This window comes from Pinus tabuliformis, chromosome Q (genome assembly GCF_031772625.1).
Source record: "Pinus tabuliformis cultivar Carrire ecotype Pingquan chromosome Q, CPIR1, whole genome shotgun sequence".
NCBI lineage: Eukaryota > Viridiplantae > Streptophyta > Pinopsida > Pinales > Pinaceae > Pinus > Pinus tabuliformis.
Window position 1 is genome coordinate 1248299115 of NC_142296.1, and position 12460 is coordinate 1248311574.

The window sequence follows — 12460 nt, forward strand, 5'->3', positions numbered from 1 at the left end:
AAGTTGCAATTCTGTCACCATATTTCTAGATGGTATTAGACCTGGATTCACATTAGAACAAGAATTTCGAAGTTGTTCCTCAGGAGGTTCGAATTTACAACTTCAATGTAGCATGAACTCTTCATATTTGGAAAGATAACCTTCAACAGATTGAGATTAGACTATGCCTTGGAAGGAAGCTTGAATTTAATTGCATTGAAGGATATCATGGAGGTAGTGCTTCATGAAAATAGATTGTTCAAATATGTCAAGACAAACAGTCCAAAACTAGGATTAGTTGACGCCCAAAACCTAGCCCAATGGAAGAAAGATGTAGCCAAGGCAAGGAGAATAACCTTGGAGGGAGTGTGAGACCACATTGTCTCAAATATCCATGAGAAATAAACTCCATTCACAATGTGGAAGGAACTCACAAAGTTGTTCGAGAATAGCAGTGATCATAGAAAACTATCTCTCAAAGACAAACTTCAAAATATCAAGACGCACAAGAAGGACATGATTCCGTAATATCTCACAAGATTTACACAAGCTTGGGATGAGATTGGATGGATTGGTGTGAACATTGCAGAATATTACTTGGTGAGCCTAGCTCGTCTAGGCCTTCCCAAAAGCTGGCGTAGCTATCACGACTCGATGAACGGGAGGGAGAAATTACCGAATTGGGAACACTTGTGGTTTGATTTGGCACAAGAAGAGATCAGGCAGAATACCATAGATGTAATATCATCCAAGGGGAAGGATGAAGACAATTTTTCATTGGTTGGAAAGGGAAAGAAGGGAAAATAGAAGAAATATCAAACCAAACCAGAATCCAGCCAAGGGGGCAAGAATAAATACTTGTCCAAAATAAAATTCTTCAATTTTCATGAATTCAGGCACTATGCTACAAAGTGTCCACACAAAAAGTCCAACAAGAAGGAGCCTACAAGAGGAGCAACAGGTGAAGCATTGGATTCATAATTTAAGCTAGAATTCACCCTTATCACATGCATGGCCTACACTGTGATGGGGAGTGTGTGGTACTTGGACTCAGGTGCCTCGTTCCACATGACAGGGTGTATAGAGTTTCTTAGTGACCTGGAGGAGAAATATCTCCAAAATCATATTGAGCTTGGGGATGACATAAGGTACAATGCTACCGCGATTTGTATAGTATCCTTTAAGAGGGAGTCGAGATCCAATCTTTACCTCAAATATGTCATGTTTCTGCCAGTCCTAAAGAAGAATCTCATCTCTACAACAGTTTTGGAAGACCATGGTTATGATGTGATATTCAACAAAGGTAAATCCTTTCTGATACACATACTTACTAGGTAAGTGAATAATATAGGTTTTCGAGTCATGATTTTGTATAAACTCGAGGTGGGAGAATGTGCATCCTTGAGGAGAAAGGCAGGGATAAGAGGTGTGGTGGTTGAGAGGGAGCAAGATAGAGCTCTGAAGATGTAGCCTCAGCTAGTTGGTAGTTGGGATGACCAACAGGATGATGATGATGAGGACTAGTTAGAGACCTTCAGAATAAGAAGACTTCAAGCCAAGTGGGTATAGGGATCAATTGCAACTATACCTCGAGGAGGGAGGTGGAGTGATGTAGATCCTTAGTCTGAAAATTACAAAAATTTGGGCAGGGTCCATTGAGGTGTCCATCTCATGGATCATTACCTTGCTACAAGGGCCCACATTATTTAGTAGCAGGAGGATGAGTGTTAGTCAAATACTAAGGAGTGTTGAAAAATGAGTAGGAGGCTTAGTAACAGAGTCAGAAACAACACAATTTTCCGAGTAGAGAGTTGCAGATACAATTGATTCAATGTTTTTGGATGCTTCTCAGTTGTAGTTATTGCAAGGCAATATCAAATGTGAGAGGTAGTGCTACACAGGTGTAATATAGGGGTGGTTTACCTTTCTTGATAAGAGGGAGTGTTGAGAAGTGTAGCAAGAAGGCTCAATTTGACTTTTCCTTTGTCAAATTGAGAAAATTCAAATTTCCACATAAGAAGACAACTTGGAGGCAGTTAACTAAGGTGACATGTCCCTTGTGACTCAGATAGCTCAGTAAATTTGAGTTAGAGGCTTGGAGTTTAGTTAAGCTTGTGCGATTTCTACTTTGTAGCAATCAAGCTCAGTTATTTCTAGTCGTTCTCAGTTAAACTAGTTCCAACTATTGATAGAACTAGTTGGAGGTCAGTTATGTAGTGGGACAACAATTTAACTCAGTGATCTTATAATTAACAAATCAATTAACCCAAAATAGCTAGTGCATGAAAGGAATTAAAATTCCTCAGTTGTGGTGGAGATTTCAAGGCAGTGTACGATTAATTATTACTAGATTGCGTGTACAATTTAAAGTATTGGTTAGGTGATCAATTCTTGGGAATTGCGCTATCAATTTGGAGGAAATTCTTAAAGAATATGAGATTATTTCCTTAGGAATTGCGCAAGGAAATAAGAGAGAGTGTGAGGAGCGTGATTGCTAATAGTGTGAGGGCAGGAACCATGTGGCAGGTAGTGTGAGTATAGGTAGAACGAGTGCGTGCAAAGCAAGTGTGGGCAACACTAGTGTAGGCATAGTGAGAAAATTTTACTCTTGCAATTTTTCCTCAGATCGAGAGATCACAATTGTAATTTTTTTTCAATTCAATTGATTAATGAAAATGAGCTTAAGGGGTTTTTAGCATTTGTTTACCTTAGAAATATTTGTGTACCTGAGTATTTGATGATGCATGTTTACGCGTGTTGTTCTAAATTGTGAATTACTTTCCGCGGAGCAGTAGAGTAGAATTGTGTCTCTTGATTTAGTTTAATTCCTTAAGCAGTTGTAATTTTGTCACTATATTTCTACATTCATAAGGGAAACATTCATCTAGAAACTATGTAACTTTTTAGATCGAGGAGTAGAATCAAACCCATCTGTATCAAATCGATTAGGTCCATGAATTTCTTGCTCTTTGGCAATGAGGATAGATTTCTTTTGGTGACATGTCATGTGCTCCTCCATGTTACGTGTAGTGTTACTTTTTCCTAAGTTCCAAAGCTTCTACAAGATTTAAAATTGTCATTTGCTTCCATTCTTTACATAGTAGGATAGCAACATTTAAAAAAAATGAAATCATGGATGGTTGATCCATTGCATGAGAATGTGAATTGTTTCATTACTCTTCCATCCTTCCCCTACACTACAACTCAAATTAGCTAGGTAGAGCGACAATGATATTTTTAAATCTTTGAGGACTATTATTGTTGTGAAACACATTGTTGCTTGGTCAGCCTATGGTTTGTGATTTCGAATAATTAACCTCCTTAATTTGTGATGGGTCGCTATTTGTATTCCTATACACGATTAATTGCAATTCTCTTTTCTAGTACACAGTTAGTCACAAGTTCCTCCTCTCCTTTGTGATTAATCACAAGATGCTTATTCTCTTTGTTAACTAGATACTCCACCTCTATTGTCCATCCCATTTTATCACATGCCAAATCCATCTTAATATTTGTAAGATTTGAATACATTTCTTGTGAAACTTATCTTGGAGCTCCAATTCCATAAGTCAGTCTTCTATCTAGATATGCTATACTTATCAAAAGAGAAACAACCATCGTCGTGCCTATGCAGAAGGCCTCATCATCATCCATCAACTCATCCACAGATACTAAGCACTCATGGAGCTTATAACCTCAACTACAAGCCACCTTAATGATATTTTTCCTTGTAATTCCCGGAAGTATGGTTCCCTGCAGTGTTCGAGTAGAAAAAATTTATCCTTCACCACAAATATGGTACATGAGGATATTTCCTCAATATACTTTTTATTGATCGTATCAAGATACAACACATAAGAAAATCCTTCTACTTTAGCACTACGTCGTACTTTTAACATGGGTGCATAATTACCTATATTTTTTACATTTCCAATGCCACTTGGAGTGGCACGATGGTATTTTGTTTCAACCAACAAATAAATTGGTTCCAACCCTTCCTTGAAATAGTTTCCAATAAGGGAAACATATATAAGAAAAATAACCTCTGGAGTTGGAGCAAGTCCTAAAATGAATCCACTACAAATAAGTAGCAGGTGTCTATAAAGAGAGACTTTTCCAAACAGTGGCATCCAACACCAATTGGACAACACTGTTTGTTTTACAGCCTCCACAAATCGTTCTATTGATGGGGCTAGCATACACATGTGCTTTGCACCCATTTTCAGTTGCAATGTTTTTTGTTCAAGACAAAATAGAACAATTTGTCCATCAGCTCTCCTATATGCTTTTAAGCCTTCAAATAAACCCTATCCATAGTTCAAGACACCAATTGATGGGCTTAGTTCAATATTTCCAAAAAGGGAAAAGGTCTCCTCTAGAGAGTATTCCATGTTGGCCACATTTCATGACGTACATACCATGAATTTTTTTTGTTGATTCCAAACCCTAGGTCATTCTAATAAATGTTAGAAATCCCATCCGAAAAGGTACTAGTGGCTACTTCTTCTTGCGTAGGTAATGTTACAAAAATTACCCCATATTTTCTTCCAGAATTCTTGTTCCACATGTCTCAAAGACATTCTCTGGGTGCAAGTAGAAGAAATAATATTTTTTCCTGAGCATCTCCATCTAATCATGCAAGAGTAAGGTGTTTTGTTCGAAGGAATATGATGCAACTAATGAATCTAGAAGATATGATATATGAAATATGCCAAAAATGACCTCGTTCATGTTCCTTCCATGATTAAGCCTTTAAATGGAAAAACTATGCACGTATTCTGAACAGGACCCTCTAACTTCTCATTTCCAATAGCTAGCTCTCTGCTAAAAATTCACGATTGCATAGAGGAGATACAAGGGTTGGAAAAATGAAGCCAAGTTTTCCCTTAATGATATTAAATTTTATATGAAATCCATTTGAATGAATTTATGGTGAATGAGTCACCAAAATAATGATTTAAAGCCAATGCCTTTCTATCCAATATAGTCATCGCTAGAATCATTTTTTTTTTGTTGAATTCCCAACATCACAAATAGCTCTAATGTTTTCAGTCATGAAGCACAATTCATTATTCAATACTGTAACACTAGTACTTTGTAGGATAAATGATAAAGTTGGTTCCACATGAGAAGGATAAAAATTATCATCTTCATTTTGTACATGCATGGGAAAAATATTTCCTTATCATCATCTTCATGCATGGCCCTGATATAGAGATATGGTGTTCATGATTGTCCCAATTTATTTTTAAGAGCTCCAAAAAAAATCTTTCTTTTGTTGTAATTTTTATGAACCTTCTTCTCCTTGCACTAGTGAATGTTTCATTTATTTAGAAGGCTTGAAGCATGGGGGCTTTAGTGGGGCAGAAATACCCTACCACGTGCATTCATATTGGGGGATATATATTGGGGAAAGAATGGCATAATATATTAAGCATATAATAGGGGTAAAGGGTTTTTATATTGGTAGATATAAAAAATGGAGGTCAAGTTAATGAAAAAATAGAAAAGGGTGTAAAAAATGGTAATGAAAAAATGGATACCTACAATATGTAGTGAAAGTAGGGGTTTTTTAAATTGAGAAGGTGTATTGGGTTCATATTGGCAGGGGTTTAAATAATGTGAGTTTTAGTGGTATTTTCCAATATGTAGTTAAATTAGGCGTATTGTTTAGTATGCCATGGATGCACATGATATGTTAGAGTATCATTGAGAGAAGTCCTCATGGCTTGAAGGACCACTTTATTAGTGGAATGTATCTACAAACTACAACTGAAACTAGAGTGAAATATTTGATAAGAGATTTTCTCCTAGAACTCCTTCAGCTCAAACTTTGTAATTTTTGGGCCTTATACGACAAAAACCATAATGCATCCAAAAATGAGAATGTGGATGAATAAAGGAAATCATGCATGGACAATGTGCTTTGTCAAAATATAAGCAATTGTAAACTTTGATGATAGTTCATATTTTAAGGATTTTGACCAAGTCCAACAACGAGAATAACCATTAAAACCTTGAAAAGTGATTGGACCAAAATTTAGGTGTACATGCTACAAATTTGGGGGGTGTTGTAGAAGATACAACATGCTCCAAGAAAACCAAAAATGGGTACTTCAAGGTTTGATTGTGAGGCTGCATGACTACTTGTGAGGTACACGTAACTCATCAAGTGGACTCGATGTTTCATTAAAGTGAAGGGGCATTTACCCTTCCATGCTTTAGCCATTTTTGACATGCTGAGTGAATCAAGGTCCATGTCTTCACTTTGGTCGAAGGCATGATCCAACCCATCCATCGTTGGGGATAGAATCATTAGCGGGGGAGGTGATGGAACAAAGGAAGAGGGGGGAAACATGGAGGAGATGGAAGGTTTGATCAACGAGAGAGATGGGGGATCAACGAGAGAGATGGGGGATCAACGAAGGAGGGGGTTGGTTGGAGGATGGAGGGGGAGGGAGAAGTCTTGAAAGACAATTTGAGGTGGTTAATTGGGAAAAGGGGGATCAGAGTGTTCGAGAGAAGAAAGCAGATTGAAATGATTAGATTTAGATAATTTTTCCTCAAAGCTATGGGTTTGCGGGGGGAAACTTTAGGGTTATCATTCTTGTTTTCTACTTTAGTGAAGTTGGAATCATCATACATGAGAGGCATGTTAGGGTTTGTAGAAGTGGCCAACAAAGGGAAGTTGTGATAGGGATGGCCATATTCAAGGCATCTACAACAACAAAATAGGATATACTCATAATTGAGAGTCTGTTTCTAGAGTTTGTCTTGGTTGTAATTTTCAATGCATTTTAGGAGTGGTTCAAAAATGTTCATATAAATGCAAATGTGAACATAAGAGATATATCTGGCTAGCTTAGTCACTTCAAAAACTTTGACAAAGTTGTCAAGAAATTTTCCAATAATGGTGAGGGTTTCTTCATCCCATCTTACATGGTAGTGAGTACATCCAAATCTAAACTGGAGCCTTTGCGGAGTATTCCTTGTCCAACACAAAGTGTTCTATCTAGAAACACAAATATAACCCTACTGAATTGAAAAAATATGGGCCATTCTCAAAGGCCCATGGTCAATCCTCTAAGATAGTGAATACAATAGTGAAGAAACCACTGGCTTTGAGTTTTAGCTAGTTTGTGCCTACGGGTTTCCACTTGATTTGGACCCAGTGAGAGAGGGCTTTTTCTATGGGCCTGATCCCTAGAAATTTCCCGATGAGCACATGATCTCACATATATTATATATATTTTCCAATGCGGCTTGAGTGAACCTCAAATTTGGGGTCTATTGTCGCTTTCGGTAGGTAGTTCTCAAGTTGTTGCTTCCTTGGTTGGGTAACACGATGCTAGAGATTGAGCTAAAATCCATTAGGGATGGAGCCAGAAGAGTTGGGATTGGTTGCTAAGGGTTGTCCCAAATTATTACCACTTGCAACAATCCTACTATAAGATGTTGAAAAACGCAGCAAGAAACTCTCAATTTGACTTTTCCTTGATTAAATTGAGAAAATTCGAATTTCCACATCAAAAAATAGCTTGGATGCAATTAACATGTGTGAAATGGCTTTTGTAACCGAGTTTACTCAGTAAATTCAAGTTGGAGGAGTTAGAGTTCAGTTAGGCATGTGTGATTGCTAATTTGTGGCAATCAAAGTTAGTTATCTAAGGTTGTTTTCAGTTAAACTAGTTCCAATCGGAGGAACTACTGGAAGGTCAATTACATAGTGGGACTTCAGTAAATCTTAGTGATCATCCAATTAACCCATCAATCAGCCCAAAATAGCTAGTCCCTACAGAGAATTCGAGTTCCCCAAGCTTGGTGGAGATTCCAAGGCAATGTAACATCAATTGTAGATTAGTCTTGAGTGTACATGTGTTGCATGCAGTCCGATGATCAACCTAAGGAATTATGCAATCCATTTTTGAGAAATTCCTAAGTAATAGGGGCCTAATTTCTCAAGGAACATTGGAAATAAATAAGAGCTCAAGCAAGACAAAATTTGACTAAGTCTGTGTCGGAGTTTCTTAGAGAGTAGAGATATAGGTTATGCACTTGCAGGTTGTACTCAATTGAGCAAAGCAATTGTAATACATCTTTATTAATCAAATTAATGCAAGTAGGCATTAAGGTTTTTTTGCAGATTGTTTTCCCAGGAAAAATGTTATTTGCAGGTGTGTGATTTTTTATTGTATATTTGAGATTTTTATTTTAAATTGTGAATTAATGTCCAAAAAGCAATATAGTAGGTTTGTGTCTTATGATTCTGAATAAAACTTCATGAGAAATTGCAAATTGACGCAGGGAAAACCCTGTGATACCCACAATATGCATATATCATGCATATATCCTATTTTCCCCAGGAATTTCAATGACCTTCACGATCAAATCTTTAGGAATTAAGGTTTAAGGCTCCTTAACTAGATCTCATGTCGAATGATTTGATACTAACCCTAGTCCGTCCCTTAATCAATCCTTTTTCATTGGGACTTTATACACACTCTTCATTAAACCTTCGTTAATCCTTATGCCCGCACATATAACCAAACCCCACTCTTTCACTTGGATTATATTTGGACTTAACCCCGTAAGCCTTATATCGTTTTATTTCTATTATAATCCTTATATAATAGAAATAATCCACAAAGCGTACATGAACCATACATTTTCCTATTTCCTCAACCTTTGCACATTTACCAATTATTTCCTTTATCGTTATCGCGAGATTCAAAGACTCTTAAGAACTTGGCATTCAAAACTTTCGATCTGCGACATGCGATCACGCTTTCCACCATTGATTTCGTCCACCATATCAATGATTGTCGCAATCTCACATTGTACCAACTGGTGACTTCATCGCCTCGCATATACGATAACAAAACTGGATTTCAAATGGAATAAAACCGCACCTATAACCTTCTCGGGTCTGCTCTCCACAAGTCTTATCACTCAATCTCCACTTTCGATATTACCTTTAATTTGATGGTTGATATCCTTTCCGGTCACAGAGTTTCTTGGTGATTTTGCATCATAGATCAAAACCCATTTGATCTGACAGTCTGTAATGATATCGCATCGGAAACTTGCACAACGTTTAATCACCTCACTGAGCCGATAGGAATTATAAGTCCTCAGTCTATAAAACTTTGGGTCCGGTCAGAGATTATCGTCTAATCATATTTATGGCCGATATCCGTAGGATGACGGAAACTGTTATGAAACCAGCTCAAGAAAAGATAGAAAAGATAGATCCACGCCTTACAATTTAGCCTCTTCGAGGGGGCAACCTCCTTTACATTACATAAATGAGCAATTCTTGGATGATTCAAATGAAAAAACCTCCTTTCTATATATAGGAGTCTAAGGAGTCACAATATAACCCAGCCGCCCTAACAATAATAATATAAAGCCACAAAAATAACAATAGAGGGATTTTATGAGGCACAGTAATAAAAATATGGGTACAATAGTGGCACAACAATATTAATAAGGGATACAACTACAATAGTAATGGGGTAATAACTAGTATTATAGGGACCTATCATGCCCCTCTCCTTCAAAAAAAGTGTTTTCCTCAACACTTGAGTAGTTCTGGATGCTTCTGTATAAAATTCTCATCCTCCCATGTGGAATCTTCAACAGATAAGTTCTTCCACTTGATGAGACACTCTGAGATTGATCGATTTCCTAGCTGTCGAGTTCTTGTTTCAGTGACTGCTTCTGGTTCCAATATAATTATTCCTTCCTTGTCAAGTTCTGGCAATATTGTTTGAACTGGGAGCTTGTCACCTATAACCTTCTTTAAACATGAAACATGGAAAACTAGGTGCACTCCAGACGCTGCAGGAAGCTCCAATTTGTATGCCATAGTACCAATCTTTTGCAACACCTCGTACGGACCATAATACTTTGGTGATAATTTATTATCCTTCTTGGCTTGCTTGAGGGACATTTGTTTATATTGTTGTAGCCGTAGGAATACACAATTGCCTACATCAAAACTTCTTTCACTGCGATGTTGATCTGCCTGTTGTTTCATTCTATTCTGTGCCAACATGAGGTTATCCTTTAAGAGTTGGAGGACTTGTTGTTGATGTTCAATGTGATGTTCCACTGCTTGAACCTTAGAATTTTCTCTTAAATATGATGTGATGGATGGTGGCTGATATCCATAAAGTGCCATAAATGGGGTCATTTTTGTTGCTGTATGGAAGGAAGTGTTATACCACCATTCCACCAGAGGCAACCATTTGACCCATTGTGTCTATTTATCAGATACAAAGCAACGAAGATATCCTTCCAAACATTTGTTTACTATCTGAGTTTTCCCATCAGATTGAGGATAATAAGATGAGCTATGAGCTAACTAAGTACCAAGACAAGAAAATAATTATGTCCAAAAATTTCCAGTGAAAATGGGATCTCTGTCACTTACAATAATCTTTGGGTTTCCATGTAGCTTTTGAATTGTTTCCATAAATGCAGTAGAATTTGTACTGGCTTTCAATGGATGTGATAATGCACAAAAGTGTGCATACTTGGTAAGTCTGTCAACTACCACCATGATGACACTCTTTCCCTCATACTTGGGTAAACCTGTGATAAAATCCATTGAAACCTCCTCCCGTCGTTGGCTGGAATGGATAAAGGTTGTAATAGACCCAAGGTCTTAATTGTTTCAACTTTATTTTGTTGGCAAACCAAACATTCAACCACAAACTTTTGAATATCTAATTTAAGGCCATCCCAAAAAAATTCCTTTTTAACCCTGTGGCAAGTTTTTAGAAATCCTCAGTGCCCTCCTAAGGGAGAAGTGTGCAATTCCATAAGAATATTTTGTTTGAGTTGTGAATTCTTACAGAGGTATAAGCGATCTTTGTACCATAACGAATCATTTTTCCAGCTAAATGTATCAGATGTACTAGAATCTTGTTGTAACTTTTGAATAAGTGCCCACACTTCTTCATCATTCTTCCACTCCTCCCTTGCTTCATTTATCCAATCTGGCTGGATAATAGAAATGGCACACAACAACGCTTCCACATCCTCATCCTTTCTTGAGAGTGCATCTACCAGCACATTTTGCTTCCCTTTTTTGTAGATGATTTCAAAGTCATAACCCAACATCTTTGTGACCGACTTTTGTTTCTCTTCAAAGGATAATCTTTGTTCTAAAAAGTATTTAAGGCTATCATGATCCGTTTTTACCTTGAAGTGTCTTCCCATTAGGTAGGGTCGCCATTTCTTAAGTGCATGTAGTATTGCCAACATTTCCTTCTCATAAACAGCTTTGTGTAAAAACTTTCCCTTGATTGGATGACTTTCAAAAGCAATGGGTCTTTCATCTTGCATTAAAACAGCACCAATTCCATTTCCTGAAGCATCACGTTCCACAATAAAGGTTTTTGTGAAGTCCGGTGTAGCTAAGACCGGTGCTTGGCACATTGCCTCTTTAAGATGTTCAAAGGCCTTTGTTGCTTCTGGAGTCCATGAAAATGAATCTTTCTTCAATAATGTTGTTAGAGGTGCTGCTATTCTCCCATAATTCTTAACAAACTTGCGATAATACCCTGTCAACCCGAGAAATCCTCGCAGATGCTTTATGGATGTGGGGATTTTCCATTCCTTAATGGCTTTAATTTTGCTAGGGTCTACCTTAACTCCTTCATGAGACACAATATGACCCAGATATTCCACCTCTTGTACTCCAAAGAAACATTTGGATCTTTTTGCATATAATTGTTTCTCCTCCAATAGTTGTAGCACCCTGTCAACATGTTCAAAAGTTGCAAAAGATCTCAATTCAAACAATATTGCCAGAAATTGAAGAGGAAGGAAAAATGATATTGGAACCTGGAGCAGTCACAGAAACAAGAACCCAACAGCTACGAAATCGATCAATTTCAGAGTATCTCATCAAGTGGAAGAACTTACCTACTGAAGATTCCACATGGGAGGACAAGAATTTTATACAGAATCATCAAGAACTACTCAAGAATTGAGGACAACGATTTTTGAAGGAGAGGGGCATGTTAGGCCCCTATACTACTAGTGTAACCCCTTATTGTTATTAGTACAACCCACTTATTATATTGATGTACCCATGTAGTGCCCATGGGTACATAAATATAAGGAGTTTTGCAGTGCATGGATGAGCCCGCACAATGGGCAAAACTCGGGTGTAAACTCGTTCAGAAAAGTCGTTCGGGAAAATCGTTCGGACAGTCATTCGGGAAATTCGTTCGAACAGTCGTTCGGGAAAATTGTTCGGACAATCGTTCGGGAAAGTCGTTCGGACAATCGTTCGGGAAAATCATTCGGAGTCATTCGGGAAAGTCGTTCGGAGCAGTGAAAATGCCACTATGACCTGTTTGGAGCAGCGAAACCCTAGAATCCAAAGCTCTGATACCAAATTTTATGAAACCAGCTCAAGAAAAAGATAGAAAAGATAGATCCACACCTTAGAATTCAGCCTCTTCGA

At 37.6% G+C, this 12460-nt stretch overlaps 1 pseudogene; it reads right to left on the reverse strand.

Moving 5' to 3' along the window:
* Positions 1-3330: 3330 nt before the first annotated feature.
* Positions 3331-4395, reverse strand: LOC149224340 (branched-chain amino acid aminotransferase 2, chloroplastic pseudogene; annotated as a pseudogene).
* Between the last annotated feature and the right edge of the window lie 8065 nt (positions 4396-12460).